The 18,135-nt window shown below is 37.8% G+C and overlaps 1 protein-coding gene across 3 annotated transcripts in view; it reads left to right on the forward strand.

Moving 5' to 3' along the window:
* hoxb3a (homeobox B3a) overlaps positions 1 to 18,135 on the forward strand; it is a 94,356-nt gene that overhangs the window by 16,566 nt on the left and 59,655 nt on the right. The gene's annotated exons all lie outside the window — the stretch shown is intronic.

Here is an 18,135-nt window from a genome sequence, read left to right on the forward strand (position 1 = left end):
CAAAATTACACAGATGAAAATACAGTGTCTGCTTTAACTAAAACCACCCAAACATTCATAGGTTTTCATATTTTAATGTGGATAGCATGCAAACTATGACAAGAGGGAGGGGAATAAATAAGTGAACCCTCTGCCCATTGAGACTTAAAGAGCAATTGAAACCAATTTTTACAAACAATTTGAGTCGGGTTTGTGCCCAATCACTGATGAGCGGTTTAAAGCTGCCGTGCCGACTATAAAACACACACCTGGTAAGAATTATCTTGATGTTCATCAACCGACAGTCAGAGAAGTTGTCTACAAATGGAGCGTTTGGCACTGTTGTTTCTCTCCCTTGGAGTGGCCGTCCACCAAAGATGACGTCAAGAGTTTAGCGCAGAATACTCAGAGAAGTAAAAAAAAGAACCCTGGAGTGTCTGCTAAAGACTTGCAGAAATCACTGACACGCTCCAATATTTACATGCCCACATCAACTATATGTAAAACTATGGCCAAGAATGGTGTTCATGGGAGGACTCCACTGAGGAAGCCACTGCTGTCTAAAAAAAAAAAAAAACATTGCTGCTCGTTTAATGTTCGCAAAAAGGCACTTGGACACTCCACAGAAGTTTTGGCAAAATATTTTGTGGACTAATGAAACCAAAGTTCAATTGTTTGGGAGTAACACACAATGTCATGTGTGGAGGAAAAATGGAACAGCTCACCAACATCAACACCTTATCCACACCGTAAAGCATGGTGGAGGGAGCATCATGATTTGGGGCTGTTCAGCAGCCTCAGGGCCTGGACAACTTGCAATCATTAATGGAATAATAAATTCAAACATTTATCAGGATGTTTTGCAGGAAAACCTGAGGCCCTCTGTCAGACAGATGAAGCTAAAAAGAGGATCAATGCTTCATCAAGACAATGATCCAAAACACAGAAGTCAATCAATTTCAGAATAGTTTCAGAAGAATAAAATACACATTCAGGAGTGGCCAAGTCAAAGTCCAGACTTGAACCCCATTGAGATGCTGTGGCATTACCTAAAGACAGAGATTCATGCCAGACATCCTAGGAATCTGACTGAACTACAGTAGTTTTGTTGGGAAGAGGGGGTCAAGATTAGTCCTGATTGATGTGCCAGACTGATCTGCAGCTACAGGAAGCGTCTGGTTGAAGTTATTGCTGCCAAAGGGGGGGGGGGGGGGGGGGCACAAAATATTAAATGTGATGGTTCACATACTTATGTTCCCCCCTTCTTTCATTGTTTGCATACTATCCTCATTAAAATATGAAAACCTATAAATGTTTGGGTGGTTTTAGTAAAAGCAGACACTGCTTCATCTGTGTGAGTGTGACAAAGATCAAATCACATTTGATGGTGATTTTACGCAGAAATGTGAGAATTTCCAAAAGGTTCCGATATATACACGTAAATGTATACTACATTTTTGCATCGGTAGAATTTAGTTTTACATTTTACTTGTAAATTTTCTAGCAAATACTTTTGTACTTTTACTTCAGTAATTTTTTTCTTAGATACTTGTACTTTTACTTAGGTAAGCATTTTTTTTGCACCTGTATCTGTACTTTTACTGAAGTAAAAAAAAAAAAAAAGGAGTACTTCATCCATCACTGCATGGTGGTAGATCAGTAAAGTATCACTTCACCTCCTTTTTTGCATCTGCTGAGGCATTCCTTAACCTCCTGGTATCAGAAGCATCTCTGTCCAGAGAATCGATACTGAACGTTAATTTTGTTATCTATGTAACTTTTTAAAATGACATTACTTATGTTACGTGTTTATAGACAGCACACATACCTTATCAGGAGTGATCAGATTATAGTGTTCCCACATTTCTCTTTCTAGCTTGCTCGTTAATGATCAAACAAAAATAATTTCTCAGCAAGTCAACTGCAAAAACGCACACGAACCACGACGACAACGACCCACAAATTTTACATTTGTGAGTGCAGTTACAAAGTAATGAGATGCTATAATTCAAATCGCTTCAGCCAGTCAGCTGTCAGAATCGAGACAGCCAGTGTCTGTGACCCACCTGATTGGATTATGAACCGATAGGGGCGTTTCATTGAAGAAACGAAATAGTTTCTGTTTCATACGTCACATGTCACACGTCATTTAAATATACGTTCTTTGTTCGGAGCATGTTTGAAGATTCAGTTTCAAGTTGCCATCACTAGTTACTACCCACCTCACCTAATCCTAAATAAGAGTTATCATTTTTGTTCTCATACAAGTGAAAGAAAAGTTGCTTTGTTTATCATTTCATAGGACTGCCATGAAATTACTGTATTTTTCTTTTGACAGTATTAACTAAGAAAAATATGTATGCAATACTTCGATGAGTTTGAGTTTTTATTGATAAATAATAGGGAGGAACCAGCAGCTTAGTCAAGTCGTCAAATACTATAGTTGCAGACTCGCTTTCTGGCAGAACCCGTTAGCAAACAGACCAAAGTTAGCTCGTCAGCTCCATCTGCTTTGCACAGTTGTTGATACTACTGTATAAACAAATTTTTTTGCCTATGATGCCAAAAATGATTTTTTAGAAATAAAAAAAAATTCAGTAAATTAGCATGATCGCCAAGTCAGCTCTACCCTGGTGGTCCTATTTGTTTTCATTTATCTTTTTACTATTGTTTAATTTCTTATTTTTTTAAACACTTTTGTATAATTGTCCTATTTTTTCATTTTTAATTTGTAGTGATGCACAGCCTCTTGTTTAAGCTGCTGTTATTTCTGCAAAATGCCCTTTCATTTTTTATCAGCTGCATATCTGTGCCACTGGATATATATCAATCCATTCGTTTAACTGTGACCTGAATCTGACCCTTCCAAAGGTGATTGGGTTCCACGGCAATTTGTCTCTGACTGCCATGGTTTACAGTGTCCTAAACTCAGCATGTTATGACTAAGGGGCCAGTGGGCTCAGGAGGTCTGGGAATGTCTGAATGAGCTGAGGGTGCAGAACCCTTGCGAGGTCAAGGCGGGTAACATAGGGAGGGGGATCACCACAAGTCAGCCTCTTGCTTTAGAGTCACTCGACCTCATCGGTCAGAAAAACGTGTCCTCTGTTTGAACCCATTCTGGCCGCTGTTCCTACACGGCCATCAATCCACAACTAACAGTGCTGCCTCTGGGTCGGAACTAGGGTTGGGAATGAGGCCGATTCAAAATGCATCTAGATACACGGGTTTCGATTCCATGCTAAAACGATGACTTGAGGTAAATAACAGTTTGGTTATTATTCAGTTTAATTTGGATGCGTCACGATTTGATTCGAAAAAAAGAAAAAGGAAACAAAGCAATAAAATTCAATGCCACAATTCAATGCCACTTTATCAAGACAATTAAAAAAGAAGCCAATAAAAAGACATTCTTAAATATTTTCCTATCAGAGCAATGGTAATCTATTGTTTCTTCATGGTCCTCTAAGAAACATCAGACTCTTAAAAAATAAATAAGGTCATCACTGTCACCCACCCCTCCAAAAACTTGAAAAAGACTGGCCTGCTGTTTTTTTTTAATTTATTTTTTTATTTAATAAATAAAATACAGTACATATGGTCATATTTGGTCGGTATCAAAAGTGCAAAATTTTAACCTATCCTTTGCATGTGTTGGGGGGTTGGGTGGTGGGTATTGGTAACAAATGTGCAATATCGTTAGCCTATACAGCATAATTGCCGAACTCATATTTTTGCCTAATTGACATTTATGTATAATGCTATTCTCCTATCACTGCTGCATCATCCTGCCTCACTGCTTTTCACCAAAGCCAGGGGTCGGCAACCCAAAATGCTGAAAGAGCCGTATTGGAGCAAAAAAAAAAAAAAAAATGTCTGGAGCCTCAAAAAATTAACAGCCTCGTATTAATCTTATAATGAAAGCTACACATGTTTTGTGTATCTATCTCATCTGTATTAGCCTACTATCAAAATGACTACGTTGCCTACCAATACATATTGAGCTTTAATGATTACTGTATTTACCGCACGATAAGGTGCACCTGAAAGCCTTCAATTTTTCTCAAAAGCCGGCAGATCAGATGTGCTTTATATATGGATCAGTATTGGTTAATCATGGAATGACATTCCATTTAGCTCAGCTCCATCTTGTGGATGCATAACACAATGCCAACCACTACTACTACTACTACTGCGCCTTATAATTTAGTGTGCCCTATAAAGGAAAACAGTTATGAAATAGGCCATTCATTGCAGGTGTGCCTTATAGTGCGGAAAATACTGAAAATGTTTATTATCCTTGCAGTGTATCCTATAGAGAATGTGACTACTCTGTTGTAGGATGCCGCCTCAAGTTTAACTTCATTGCAATATTAATGATTTCGAGGGTTTGTGTCATGTTAGTCCTCCAACAAAAACATATTAGAAATAAAAATATACATATTTGCCTCCTGCATCATTTTCCGTTTTCAAACATTTTTCAAAAAGCTCTAGGGAGCCACTAGGGCAGCGCTTAAGAGCCGCATGTGACTCTAGAGCCGTGGGTTGCTGACCCCTGTCCTAAGCCAATCAGAACTTTTCAAAAACACTCTCTGCCTTAGGGGCAAAACACATGGGGGCGACGTCGCTCGCATTCAACACATTCTCAGTGGATCAAGTGTGACGAAATTTTGCATGTATTGAGCATGAGTGAGGTCACCTCCCGTGTGTTTTGCCCCTTAGTCATAAAAATATCAGCGTGTTTGAAAAAAAACCCCAAAAACAAATGCCCCCAGTTTTTTCTGAAAATGTTAAAATTTGATTCAGGCAATTATGCTATTAGGATGAAGGTCTGAATATTGGCTATACAGTGGTACCTCTACTTACGAAAGGAATTGGTTCTGGAAGTAATTTCGTCACGTGATATTTCTGTGTGTAGAAACGCGTTTTCCATTTGAATGCCCTAACCCATTGTAAGCCCACCCAAAATTCAGACATAAATCTTTATTAATGCATAAAAATGCATCGAAACCATATGCGGAGTTTAGCCTACCCGGTGGCCGAAATCTGTCATTACATGTAATTGACTTCCCTATATATGATTTTATATTTAAGAATTTTCAGGTTAAATATCATAAACGTTAGAAAGCAGTAAAACAGAAAAAAAATGAATGAAATGAACAAAAAATTATAGTTTTTATAATGGGTCAAAATTACATTTCAAACAGATCATGTGACTCGCACCTTAGACAGTCATTTGCTTTGCTTAGCCAAAACCACCCCAGGCAAGATGGCATACACGTAATTTTTTTCAAACCTAAGCTTTCAAAAGTGACAACAACTACTGAGCAAGAACTAAGGATTGAAAATGTGGACTGTGAAACGCCAGAGAACACCGCCAAAATGGTGAGCGAAGTTTCAATTTGCCCCACTAAAGATGCTAATTGTTCAACAGAGCCATCAACGGTGTCTTGCCAATGTAGTTACCCCCATCAAAAATGGTATCCCCTCGACGTGGGAGCGCACACACACATATTAGTTATGAGTTATGTCAACTTAAACAATTAACTGAAGCCAGAAAAGAACCATAGTTATATATTTTGGACATTGACATTTATTAAACTGGGGAAACTCCATAGAGGACTTGAATAATAGTAATAACAGTACTAGGACATCCTACAAGTAAAACAGTAAAACACTGCCTTATTTTACGTTAAGTATGCACGTTATGTTATACGACAGACAAAAGAGTTGTTGTTTTTTTTCGAAGGATGGGCCATGTTTTAAAACTTCGTAGATAACTACATCACCAAAACAAAGAAATCAAGCAAATCAGAGAGTGTGCAGTTTCAGCAGCAAGTAAGCATGCTACAGTAACGATCCAAGATACACACTGGCTAGCTGAAAGCTCAGTAATTCATGGGCAAGATGATGCCGTATTTCATAAGGCTTTTATTTTGAAGTTGGTCCAAGACTGGAGTAAGGCCGCTATACTCCCTCCTGGCGAATGCCTGTTTTTTGAGTGGACACATTGTTTTTGAAAATACTATTATGTGTGTTTTAAAAGAGAATAAAACGCAAAGCCTCAGAAACCAATTACAAGACTTGAGATAGCCGATTCACTGCTTTACAATCATCTAGCTCTGCATTTTGCATCGATTGAGGAGCTTGCTATTGATACGCACATATTTCTTGTCTCTTGTCCTAATGAATGGATATCGGTCGAATTGTTTTTTGGCACAATTCTAGTAGGTAATGCAATTTTCCTCTCAGCAATGAAACCAAGTCCTAGCTTCTGTTTCATTGACACAGACCAGAGCTTGTTCTCTTTTCTTTTTATTTGTAGTCGGATTGATTTCTTTCTGGGTCAAGTAGCACCTCAGCTCCATCGATAACAGAGGCTTAAGGAAGGTGGAAAATCGCCTTCAGTCAAATAGATAAATAAATAAATAAATTAGAATAACAATGTAGCATCACTTAATTATGTTTTTTTTTTTTTTCATTTTCACATTGCCCAATGCTTTTCATTTAAAATTCTATTTTAACCACAGATGCTCATGGTCATCAATAACATTTTGGCAGCAGAGAAGCACTTTAAAGGTTATGAAACTGGAAAACATTCTGGGCTTCTTCTGACTGGTCTTGAAAATATAAATTAATCAATTAAAAAAACAATAGCATTTAGCCTATTTAAATAATATTAAACCTCAGTGGAAAAATAACTAGATTAGAATGCAGGCTTGACATATGAATTTCGAATGATGACATGACTCGTAGCCTCCCATTTACTGCAACCTGGACCCAAAGGGGCGCCATTTGTTTGTGCTACATTTGCACAAGTTGTTAGGACACCCTTCTGTTATTGAGAGAGTTGGTATGCTCCATCAGCCGCGACGCAGGGACTGCGATTGACGTCATCATTCGAAATTATTATCTCAATATCTATAAAACGGTGGCAGCAATCACGAAAAATTTCAAAGCACAAACATAGCATAAACAAATGGTAGCAATTGGGGTCGATTTTGCAATAAATGGGGGACTGCTTGACGTCATCACTCGAAATTAATATCTGAATACAGGTAGTCCCCGGATTACGACATACTCGACTTACGCAATCTTGAATTTACGACGCCGGAGTCTTGTCCGCCATTTTGTCTGCATTCTTTTTTTTTCTTCTTCTTCACATAAACAGTACCATATTGTACCTCACAGTATCTTATTTTTAATTTACTTTATTAATATGATGTGTTCTGTCCTCACTAAATGTGAAGTTGTTCAGATTTACAGACATCAAACAAGCCAATTGTGCTATTTTGATGAGGATAGCATGCAAACAATGACAGAAGGAGGAAACATAAGTAAGTGAACCCTCTATTGAAACCAAAATTTACTAAACAATTTAAGTCAGGTGTGTGCCCCATCATTGATGAGTGGTTTAAAGCTGCCGTGCCCACTATAAAACAAACACCTGGTAAGAATTGTCTTGTCTTGTGGGTTCGATTCTCTGCCCTGATGAACTGGCCTAAGTATCCTTGAGCAAGATACTGAACCCCACATTGCTCCTGGTGCTGCGTCACCAGTAGGTGGTGATGTAGTGTAAAGCGCTTTGAGCACCTTGAAAGGTGGAAAAGCGCTATACAAGTATAACACCATTTACCATTAGTCCTGATCGATGTGCCAGACTGATCAGCAACTACAAAAAGCGTCTGGTTGAAGTATTTGCTGCCAAAGGAGGGGCCATAGATTATTAAATGTAATCATTCACTTACTTGCCCCCCCCCTTCTGTCATTGTTTGCATACAATCCTCATTAAAATATGAAAACCCATAAATGTTTGGGTGGTTTTCGTTAAAGCAGACACTGTTTTTTCATCTGTTTGATTTTGACAAAGATCAGATCACATTTCATGGTAATTTTATGCTGAAATATTAGAAATTCCAAAAGGTTAAAATACTTTTTCATACCTTTGTATGTACAATTACGTTCAAAACGACACGCATTTTAACAATAAAACACTTGACAGAAAACAATTGTTGTTCAAACGTCCATCTAATCTGATCAATATGCAAATTTAGTACATTAAATTAACTTAATTTGCCTAAATAAAGTCCACTAGCTTAAATGCTATGAATGCTAACGTATTTACAATTCTCGTAAAAATCGCTCACACATAACTTCACAAACTGTAGCTGTAAACTTTATGATAAATGCATACACAAACATATATTAGCTGAAACAATTTACAGGTTAATGTGGGCCAAACCAGAGCGCAGCTGTACATTATCCATGTAAGACTAGAGTCATATGTCACAAAGCTGCCACCTGAGGGCAATGTATCCTCCATCATTTAACGAAATACAATACTTTTGGACTTTTTGGATGGTTATTCTGGGGTACTTAAAGGGTTAATTCTGATTCATGCGGAAATTCGGTTTACGTCGCCAGCGTAGGACCGGAAGTCGTTCATAACCCGGGGTCTACCTGTATCTAAAAAATGATAGCAGCACAAACGAAAGTGTTTACTGCAGAAACGAAACATACATTTTTGACACCCTTTTCAGCCATTTTTAATCAAAATGGGGTGCTGGCTGACCTCAGATTGAGCTATAAAAAAAAGAATTGTAAATATCTTAAACGGAACCACGGATACAAAGAGATGTAATTCTTAAAAGATAAATGGTAGTACGAGTTATACTAATTTGATATTAAAACCCTCTTAATTTGTAAACTTATTTTAACTCGTAGGTCGCCATTGTTGTTGACGTCGCAAGGCGGTCACGTCACATGGGTGCGCTGCCGGACTTCCACGGGGTCACTCTTTAACTACATAAACATGTTGTCGGTTCTGCACTTTCAATTCGAACCCGAGCGGAATATTAAAGAGAAGTACAGTCCTGTCGATGTTTCACAAAATGAGCAGCAAAAGCAAAATAAACAGGAAAGACGGGATGAGTTGAGTAGCCGACATGTGTCAAGTTCGTTAGTGACAGCAATTACACTCCTGCTCTAGTGACGGAGCAGAAGAGTGATGTCAAAAAATGTTTGCATATCACCACGGTAAATTAGTGTGTGATCCAACTTATCCCAATATTATAATGGAGATAGTTAGCATCCAGAGATGCCGTGTGCTTTACATGTGTTAAGGGTATACAGTGAAACACAGCGGTGTGATTATTTTTTGCATCACACGAAAACATTGATGCAGTTTGTCTCCACTGAGATGTCTAATGACGGCATACCTTATTTTTGTCACGTAAAAGCGCTGTCCACATTGATCATCATCCTGCTGGTGTTTTCAATCTATCAGGTGTTGCTGCCGAAGCTTGCTTCCCGGTGAATAAGCAACACGGAAAACGAATGAACACATTTTTTAAACACAGATTGTAATGACGCCATATTTTGCACAATGAGATATAAGAGGACTGTCGTGTACTGATAGAAGCACAAACGAAACTTTTTACTGCTCAAATGAGCACTAACGTACCACAAACATTTGACATCATTTTTATATAAATTTGCTTGTGATGTGGGGCCAACTTCACGGAGGTTAGAGTGCTTGGTCATCATAGACTAATCTCAAACACACCCTGTACATTGGCCAAGAATTCGGACCACGGTACGCTAATTGGATAATTGCTATAGACAAATCACCAGCACCATTTAGCCCAACAAACCCATTGCCGCTGTGTTGGCCAACACATTTATTCTTATGATGAGGGCTAGGAGCATACAGGGGGTCATGGAAAGTGCTGCAGATGCTGCAGAAGATGGTCATGATCGCTGCTGTTGCTTTTTCTGTTAGGACAGAAGAGCAATTTGGAAAAACAACCACAATTCTTTGATCCATTCAAATGGAAAGTTTAATTGATTTGTTTCTATGCCTGTTATATTATTAGTTATTGAAATTCTATATTCTCCTTGTGCAACAAACTAATCTTTCGATAATCGATTAATTGGTTGATGGTTTCCCCAAATTAATCAAATTTTTTTTTTTTTTTTTAATCCAATACTTTATTTAAAAGTGCTCAAGAACACCCAAGAGCTCTCACAGTGATGAATTGTGATTAGAGTGCCTGTGACAGCATAAAAAAATCTTAAATAGCATTATTGTGAATAGTACATTAGAATCATATTTTTGACGATTCGACTATATACAACAATTTGGCAAAGCGCAGATGACGAGAAATTAGTCTTTCAATCTGCCTGTCTTTATAGCACTCTAGCATCCCCAGCTGGAGGATGACGTCAGCAGCGTCACAATTTCATCTGATTTAGAGTTCAGCCCATTGAAGGGGAATTATTCAGAACGAGAAAAATGTGGAGAGAGCAGCAAAATGTCATTATTTCAGTCTCTCTACTCCAATATTTTAACAGGATATCCTTTTAAGTATTTTTCCCCATTTGCTAAATAAATGGGATGATCATGAAAATAATGATCTTGTGCTAAATGGAATATGAAATATTCAAAATGCATTTATTCACTACGACATGGCAAAATTACTCCATAATGGTCAAAACTGTCAACTTCTGACTCCTCCCGAACGATATTTTATGCCACCAGAGTTAGTCCGGCTTTTGTCATTTCCCTGCCCCGGCTTCAAATAGCATCAACAAACCAGGAGGCATGACAGCTAGCCGACATGTTAACTCGAAACGAGCGGCATTTCAAAGTCTTATTGTATCGCCTTTCTAAGTGAAAAATCATACAAAACTACTCCGGATCATATCACACAGCGGGGTTGTCAATCGTCTTCACCGATCGGCAACCCCTCTGGCGGCGAGCAAGCTACAGCTCGTCGTTCCCCTGCTGCAGGCAGGAGAGCTCGTTTGCAGGGGAAGCAGCTAGAGAATGACCGCCGGAGAAACGGGCCACTTCGGTGGAGCACGTAGCTGGCTGGGCCCAACCCGAGGATAGTGGTGTATTGCCGGGCACATGAAGAGGGCATAGGGGGCTGGAAGTCTGGACGATATGGAGAACCGCACAAGCATCCTGTAAATTGAGTATAGCGCTCTCCCGGCGGACACGCGAAGAGGACCGAGCGGGGTTTGCGACAAGCCGCCGGTCGTCGACCGAGTGGCATTCTTGGTGGACAAGGAGCATTGTCAGCCACAAAATGCAAGCCACCTCTGTACTAAAATGTGTGCCATGATCCCAGTATTTGACTAAATACAAACACGATGTTTACTCACTTCCTCGTAAGTCCAATGGTCCCACAGTTGTCGGAATTGTTTTGGTCAATCTCTGGGTGAACGGGAACTCTTTGAAACCCAAAAAGGCTCACACGCCTCTCCCTGGTGCAGCAACAAAACCCTGCAGCACATTTGGCTGGCGTGATGCAAAAATTGAATGAATTAATCCACAAAATCAGCTGAATCCGCAGTCCATTTGAATGCTATAAAGCAATGCTGTATTGTGAGATGCTGACCAGGGTGACGTCACATTCGCATTCGTACACAATCCGAGACTGGAGCCTAAAGTCACTCAATTTCAAATCATTTTCAAAACATTGAATAAATAAAACGATCACTTCCACACACATCCAAGCGGTCCATTTCACTCAGAAGCATAAAATACAGAGTATTATATTAAATTAACATGCTTTTTGCTGTCACAGGCACTTTATTAATGGCATTGATGTGTTATTTGCATGCATGCACCACATTGCCCCTAGGCCAAAGCGTGCACAGCCAAAACATCATCCTCAACAGGGCACATAGGGATAGCACACGCAGGTGTCTAATGTAAAAATTGCTCAAAACAACAAATTAATTTTGTTGCAGTCCTACTTTATGTTGTAGCCAGTCAAATTACTCCGATGTATTGTTTAACCCTTTTCAAACAAGCGCAGGCAATGCATACATACAATCCCATTCATATGGTGGGAGGAAGTAAAAGAGCGTTGCTGGGTGTTTTGGGTGGTGCTTACTAACTGCAAGAACTACTATTAACTACTACAACTACCCGTTCTTATTTGGGTATGCGAAATGAAAATGCCCCCCCACATCTTAACTGGCCCTAACCCAGCAGACACACATACACTTTTTTTTAGGCATCTTTGCTGCTTTTTTAGTATGTTACTGATAGGGCTGAAACTAACAATTATTTTTATAATCAATTAATCAGACGATCAGTTAAATAACTTATCGTATAAATTAGTGCTGTCAAATTTATCGCGTTAACGGGCGGTAATTAATGTTTTTAAATAATCACGTTAAAATATATAATGACCCGCTCATGCATTGCCTCAAACAGATTAAAATGATGCCGTTTTTTGCACATTGAGAGCTAAGAGGCAGAGAAAGGCGAGTGGACACAGGCATTCATTGGACTACGCAGTTTGTTTGCATAAGCTTCGGCAACTCCTTCACAACAAACATAAGAATCATTTAGGGAAAACACAACAACAATAATATTCCTATCTCTCAAAAAAAAATAATGTTCACAAAAAGAAAAGCGCTTCAATCTGTACTAATGAGGCCCTATTCTCACACAGTTAAACAAGAATGCAAAATATTTTGTCACAATATACAAACAATCAGAGGTCTCCTACGTTGTGAAGCCAGCACTCAAATGACCGTGAAGTACAATGGAATAGATGGACCCAGTAAACGGGGAACTATGGTGTCAGTCGAGGAACAAAACACACTCATTGGCTTAATTTCTAAGTAATTTAAAACTCGCCATTGACACCTTGCGGTGTATTTCAATCACTACCTTACGTAGTTAAAGACACTGTGGAAGAACAGCAGGGAGCCCATGTGACGTCACCGCTCGATGATATCAACAATGGCGAGCTACAAGTTTATTTTTTGTTTGAAAATTTCACAAATTTTATTAAAACGAAAACATTAAGAGGGGTTTTAATATAAAATGACTATAAATTGGATTAACATTTATCTTTTAAGAACTACAAGTCTCTCTATTCCTGGATTCCTTTAACAGAAAGAATGTTAATAATGTTAATGCCATCTTGTGAATTTATTTTTAAAATAAACAAATACTGTACAGTACTTATGTACAGTATATGTTGAATGTATATATCCGTCTTTTGCCTTATCTTTCCATTCCAACAATAATTTACAGAAAAATATGGCATATTTTAGAGATGGTTTGAATTGCAATTAATTACAATTAATTCATTTTTAAGCTGTGATTAACTCGATTAAAAATTTGAATCGTTTGGCAGTCCTAGTATAAATATCACGAGTGCTAATATGTTTCTCCAAAACACAATAAAAACAGACACTTAAGACACAGATTAGCATCATCGCTAAATAGTTTAGCGCTCTGTGCTAAGTCGTAACAAAAGAATACAAACAATACAGTTGGCTTCGTTGGCTTCATTTACTTACCTCTGACAGAGGCACACTGTACCTAACAACACATAAGACAATCTAACTCTCAACACTTCGTAATATTATTGATTCAGCAACCCAACAGTGAATAGTTGCAGTGAACTCTCTCTCTGTTGCTCCAATCACTGGCCGGCGCGCATCCTCACATTACACACAAACATAAAACAAAAATAAAACATAAAAACATAAAAATGAAATTCAAAACAAACAAACAAACAAACAAACAAACCAACAAACAAACGGGGGGGGGGGGGGGTTATTAATTTTGACTGAGACCGGGAGTGATTCCTCATGAGGGCGCACCCTGTCGGCTCGCGTTCATGTGAGGAAAATTCCTGCTCAAAATGTAGTTGCACCACTGGGTGGGGCAATAGTAAATTTAAGTGAAGTGGAGGGTCCACGAATACAAGCATGGTCTATTTGAGAGCAGCAATACTGTGATGTCAGAAAGTGTGTCCAATAAAAGAGAGCCTGAATAGGGAATTCAGGGAATCACTGGCACAGTCCAATATTGCTGTGCACAGATCAACTAGATGTAAAACTATGGCCAAGAATAGTGTTCATGGGAGGAAACGACGGAGCAAGCCACTGCTGTCTAAAAAAAACATTGTTGCTTGTTCAATGTTCGCAATTAGGCACTTGGACACTCCACAGAAGTTTTGGCAAAAATATTTTGTGGACTGATAAAACCTAAGTTGAATTGTTTGGAAGTAACACACAATGTCATGTGTGGAGGAAAAATGGAACAGCTCTCAAAAATCAACACCTCATTGCCGCCGAGAAGCATGGTGGAGGAAGCATCATGATTCGGGGCTGTTTTGCTGCCTCAGGGCCTGAACAACTTGCAATCATTAATGCAAGAATGAATTCAAAAGTTTATCAGGATGTTTTGCAGAAAAACCTGAGGCTGTCTGTCATATAGTTGAAGCTAAAAAGAGGGTGGATGCTGCAACAAGGCAATGATCCAAAACACAGAAGTAAATCAACTTCTCAATGGTTCCAGAGGAACAAAATACACGTTCTGGAGTGGCCAAGTGAAAGTCCACACTTGAACCCCAGTGAGATGCTGTGGCATGACCGAAAGACAACGATTCATGCCAGACATCCCAGCAATCTGACTTAACTACAGCCCTTTTTTAGAGAAGAATGGGGCAAGAACAGTCCTGCTCGATGCGCCAGACTGCTCTATAGCTACAGGAAGCGTTTGGTTGAAGTTATTGCTGACAAAGGGGGGGGGGGGGGGGCACAAAATATTAAATGTGATTGTTCACTTACTTATTTTCGCCCTTCTGTCATTGTTTGCATACTATCCATATTAAAATATTAAAACATATAAATGTGTGGGTGGTTTTAGTTAAAGAAGACACTATTTTTTCATCTGTGTGATTTTGACAAAGATCAGATCACATTTGATTGTGCTTTTATGCAGAAATGTGAGAAATTCCAAAAGGTTCAGATATTTTTTCATACCACTTTATTCATAATGCTTAAGGGAAATGAAGAAAGCCATGTGATAAATACACTATAGTTCGAAAAAGCCATTGTTTTGAGCAGTATAGGCTATGACACATTTTTCAAATGTTTTTATATCGGATTGTTGTTTAGTATATTGTTTCCTTGAGGTGTTACAATGTGACAACAAATTCAGTGTTAAATTGTGTGTTGTGCCTTCTGATGCTTGCAAAAGTGTTCTCCAATTTTTTTCACTATCATTGTTTGTCTGAATGGTTTATGAGTTATATGTGTGTGTGCCACTGGGTAATTATTCTTGGTGGTAATCAAGACCATTTTGACAAAATAAATACACACATAAATAAAATAATGATAACGTTATGATTTGCATTTGTACACAACTAATCAGTTCTTTTTTTTTTTTTTCAAATGAATACAAATAATTGAACAGGCCCAGATGATTCTTAGCATTGCTAATCAAATGGAAATTAATTGCAACTGTAACTGAGGCACTGTATTGAATTAGAGTCTTTATTTGTTGTGATTAGTCATGGTTTTGATCCACATCTTTATGTAGAAATATATTAACAACGAGCTACCATCAGTCATATATGTGCCAATAACTATAACCAGAATACTAGCAGCACAATTTTTAAAAAAGTGTGTGAATTTAAAATATAGTTATTATTTTCTGAATGAAAAAGTGTGATAAAATATTCTCCATTCCTCAGAGTTCTGAAGTTCTCAGTTTGAGTCCCAGATCCAGTCTTCTTATGTTGGAATTATCGATGTTCTTTTTAGATTACAAACAATTTGTGAAGGAAAAGGGAAAAAATGTATGTGCATGGTTAGTTGAAGACTTAAGAGTCCACGTAAAGTGCATAATTGTGTGTATATGTGCCCTGCGATAAAAAGTGACCAGGCGATAGTGTACCTAACCACCAGCTCTAAATCAGAGTTACAACGAGCAGTTTAGAGAAAATAGTGGACTTCATTGCAAGTACTGGGATGAATGCTAAATTCGATGTGAACTGATCAATGTGTGTTCATATTGTAATCCAGTCATCACGGATACTTTAAGTCATTCACAAGGGCCCTATAAAATTTCATTAAATCAGCAGCGATGGAACAATTTGGTTAACAGTTGAATTTGTATTTCATTAGAAAATGAACATTTACATCTGCCTGTTAAAGTGAGCTAAATAATTACAACGTATCGTGACTCTCAATTTGACAACGATCATTGTGGGGAAACAATTGGTCTCTCCCTCATTTTTTCCCATCTTGTTCTTTGCAGTTGCACCATATATAAAAAACTGGCCAGGGGAAGAGCTCATGGGTGGCACTCTGTAATATATAGTTCAGAAAGATGTGATTTAAGTCAGATTTACAGGCGGCAGTTTTAAAAAAAAATCAAGATGTCAGAGTAAATCAATTGTAATTGATTGTAAATCAATCCGCCTGTCTCAGTTAGCACTGTCTCTTGCTTTATGATATATGTCTGTGTATGTAATAATAATAATAATAATAATAATAATAATATATACGCGCGTACTATTGTACGGAATTATGTATTGTTGCGTTCTCTTTCTATTGAAGAGTATATGTACTACAAATACTACTACTGCTACTGCTACTCCTAACAATGACCATGATCATCATCATAATACAACATTGGTTATTTCAATATATATCCAATAAGCGTTTTATGTGACAATTCACTTTATAGTCCTACGTCATTAGAATAAAAAGACATTTTCAGTTTTTCACTATCCTAAAATACAGATTAATGGTTAATGAGAAGGAAGACTGAGCCTGTCCTAATCCTTCACGTAAAGGCCGCATGATTCTGATGGCTTCTATGACTGACGCTTGTTCTTCTTTAGTGGTTAACACGTGACATGTATCAAAACCAAATACATGTTACTCTTATTGTCAACCAACAAAACTCTAATAAAAAACGTGAAAAAGCAACCGACAATATTTTAATATTTTTTAATTGAATACAAAACGAATGAGTATGCATTTGGAAAAGCGACTAAATTAACATTATGTAAAATAACATTATGAATAGACAAAGAACAACGCTATATTGTTACTTTTTGGCATTCTTTAAGAAAATCAGCATGGTTTTAGGAGATTCTGTTTTTTAAGGATTGATGTTGTGTGGTTTCGATTTTTGATTGCGGATGCGTCGCACATTTGCAGAGCTAATTCGTATAAACGTTGTCAGTCCGCCCAGGTTCCTCTTCTGCATTCTTATCTTAGCTGTTTTTCAAGCTCTGAGAGCTGTAATTTATAGCCATAATTACAGACGGCATCATCATCATTGCAAATGTTTGATTTGAATCTTGATGTGGGCAGAGCAGAATAGTGCCACATTGCTTTTTCTACGTATTTTAATTAAATGATCAATATGAAAGATACCTAGATTTTTTTTTTTAACAGCACATTTTATTATAAAATGAATTCAAATATTTCTTCTCCTCAATGAAAATTTGTTCTAACTGTACTCTACACATTTATTATTTAACACTGTGACATTTTTGGTCGCTCTTTTTTGTTTCGTTTATGGTGGGCTCGGTAGCCCCTCTTGTTGGACCTTGACAATTTTCTTCCTTAGTTGCAAGATTTGCTTGTTTTTCCAAGTTCTTTTTTTGCATGCATTAGAACTGTGGAACCAGCCGGACACAAGAGGGCAAACTTATTCCCCCCTCTTTTGTTGCGGCCATGCATGGCCACGCGACGGGATTTTTTTTTTTTTTTTTTTTTAAATCTCCCTGTTGTTTCTTTGTCATTCTCCATTATTTTGTTGAACACCCATTGCCCGTACACTGCTGATTTACGAGTGAAATATACCTGCGTTTGATTGCATCTGAACTGTTAATGGCGTCTTTTATAGCAACTGTGACATACAGTACATACATGCATATATATATATAACAGAAGGGGATTTAAAAAAATAAACAACAAAACCCTAACTGGAGGTGAGAGCATAATAGAGCATAATTAAAGAAGCCATGATTTTAACTAGCTGTTATTTACCATGTTTTGATCCAAGAACTCCATGTAGCATGTATCACTGAGTGCCAAGACACAGCTGTGAATGGCCACAGCAGGATTTTTGGGGGATTTTATGGGTGAACCATGGTAATATAACAAGGGTCGTGATGCAGAAATCGCAGACATCAAGGAGTGGTCGAGATTTTCTATTTCATATTTACCTTTTTAAACTTTATTTATTTTTTATTTTTTTTCCCCTCCAATTTTTCTTTGTTTGGATAGATTATTTATCATCTGAACATATCGGCGAAAATGTGACAGTAAATACAGTTAATCAATAGTTATGAGGTAGATATCCGTGACTTTTTT

This window comes from Corythoichthys intestinalis, chromosome 16 (assembly GCF_030265065.1).
Source record: "Corythoichthys intestinalis isolate RoL2023-P3 chromosome 16, ASM3026506v1, whole genome shotgun sequence".
NCBI lineage: Eukaryota > Metazoa > Chordata > Actinopteri > Syngnathiformes > Syngnathidae > Corythoichthys > Corythoichthys intestinalis.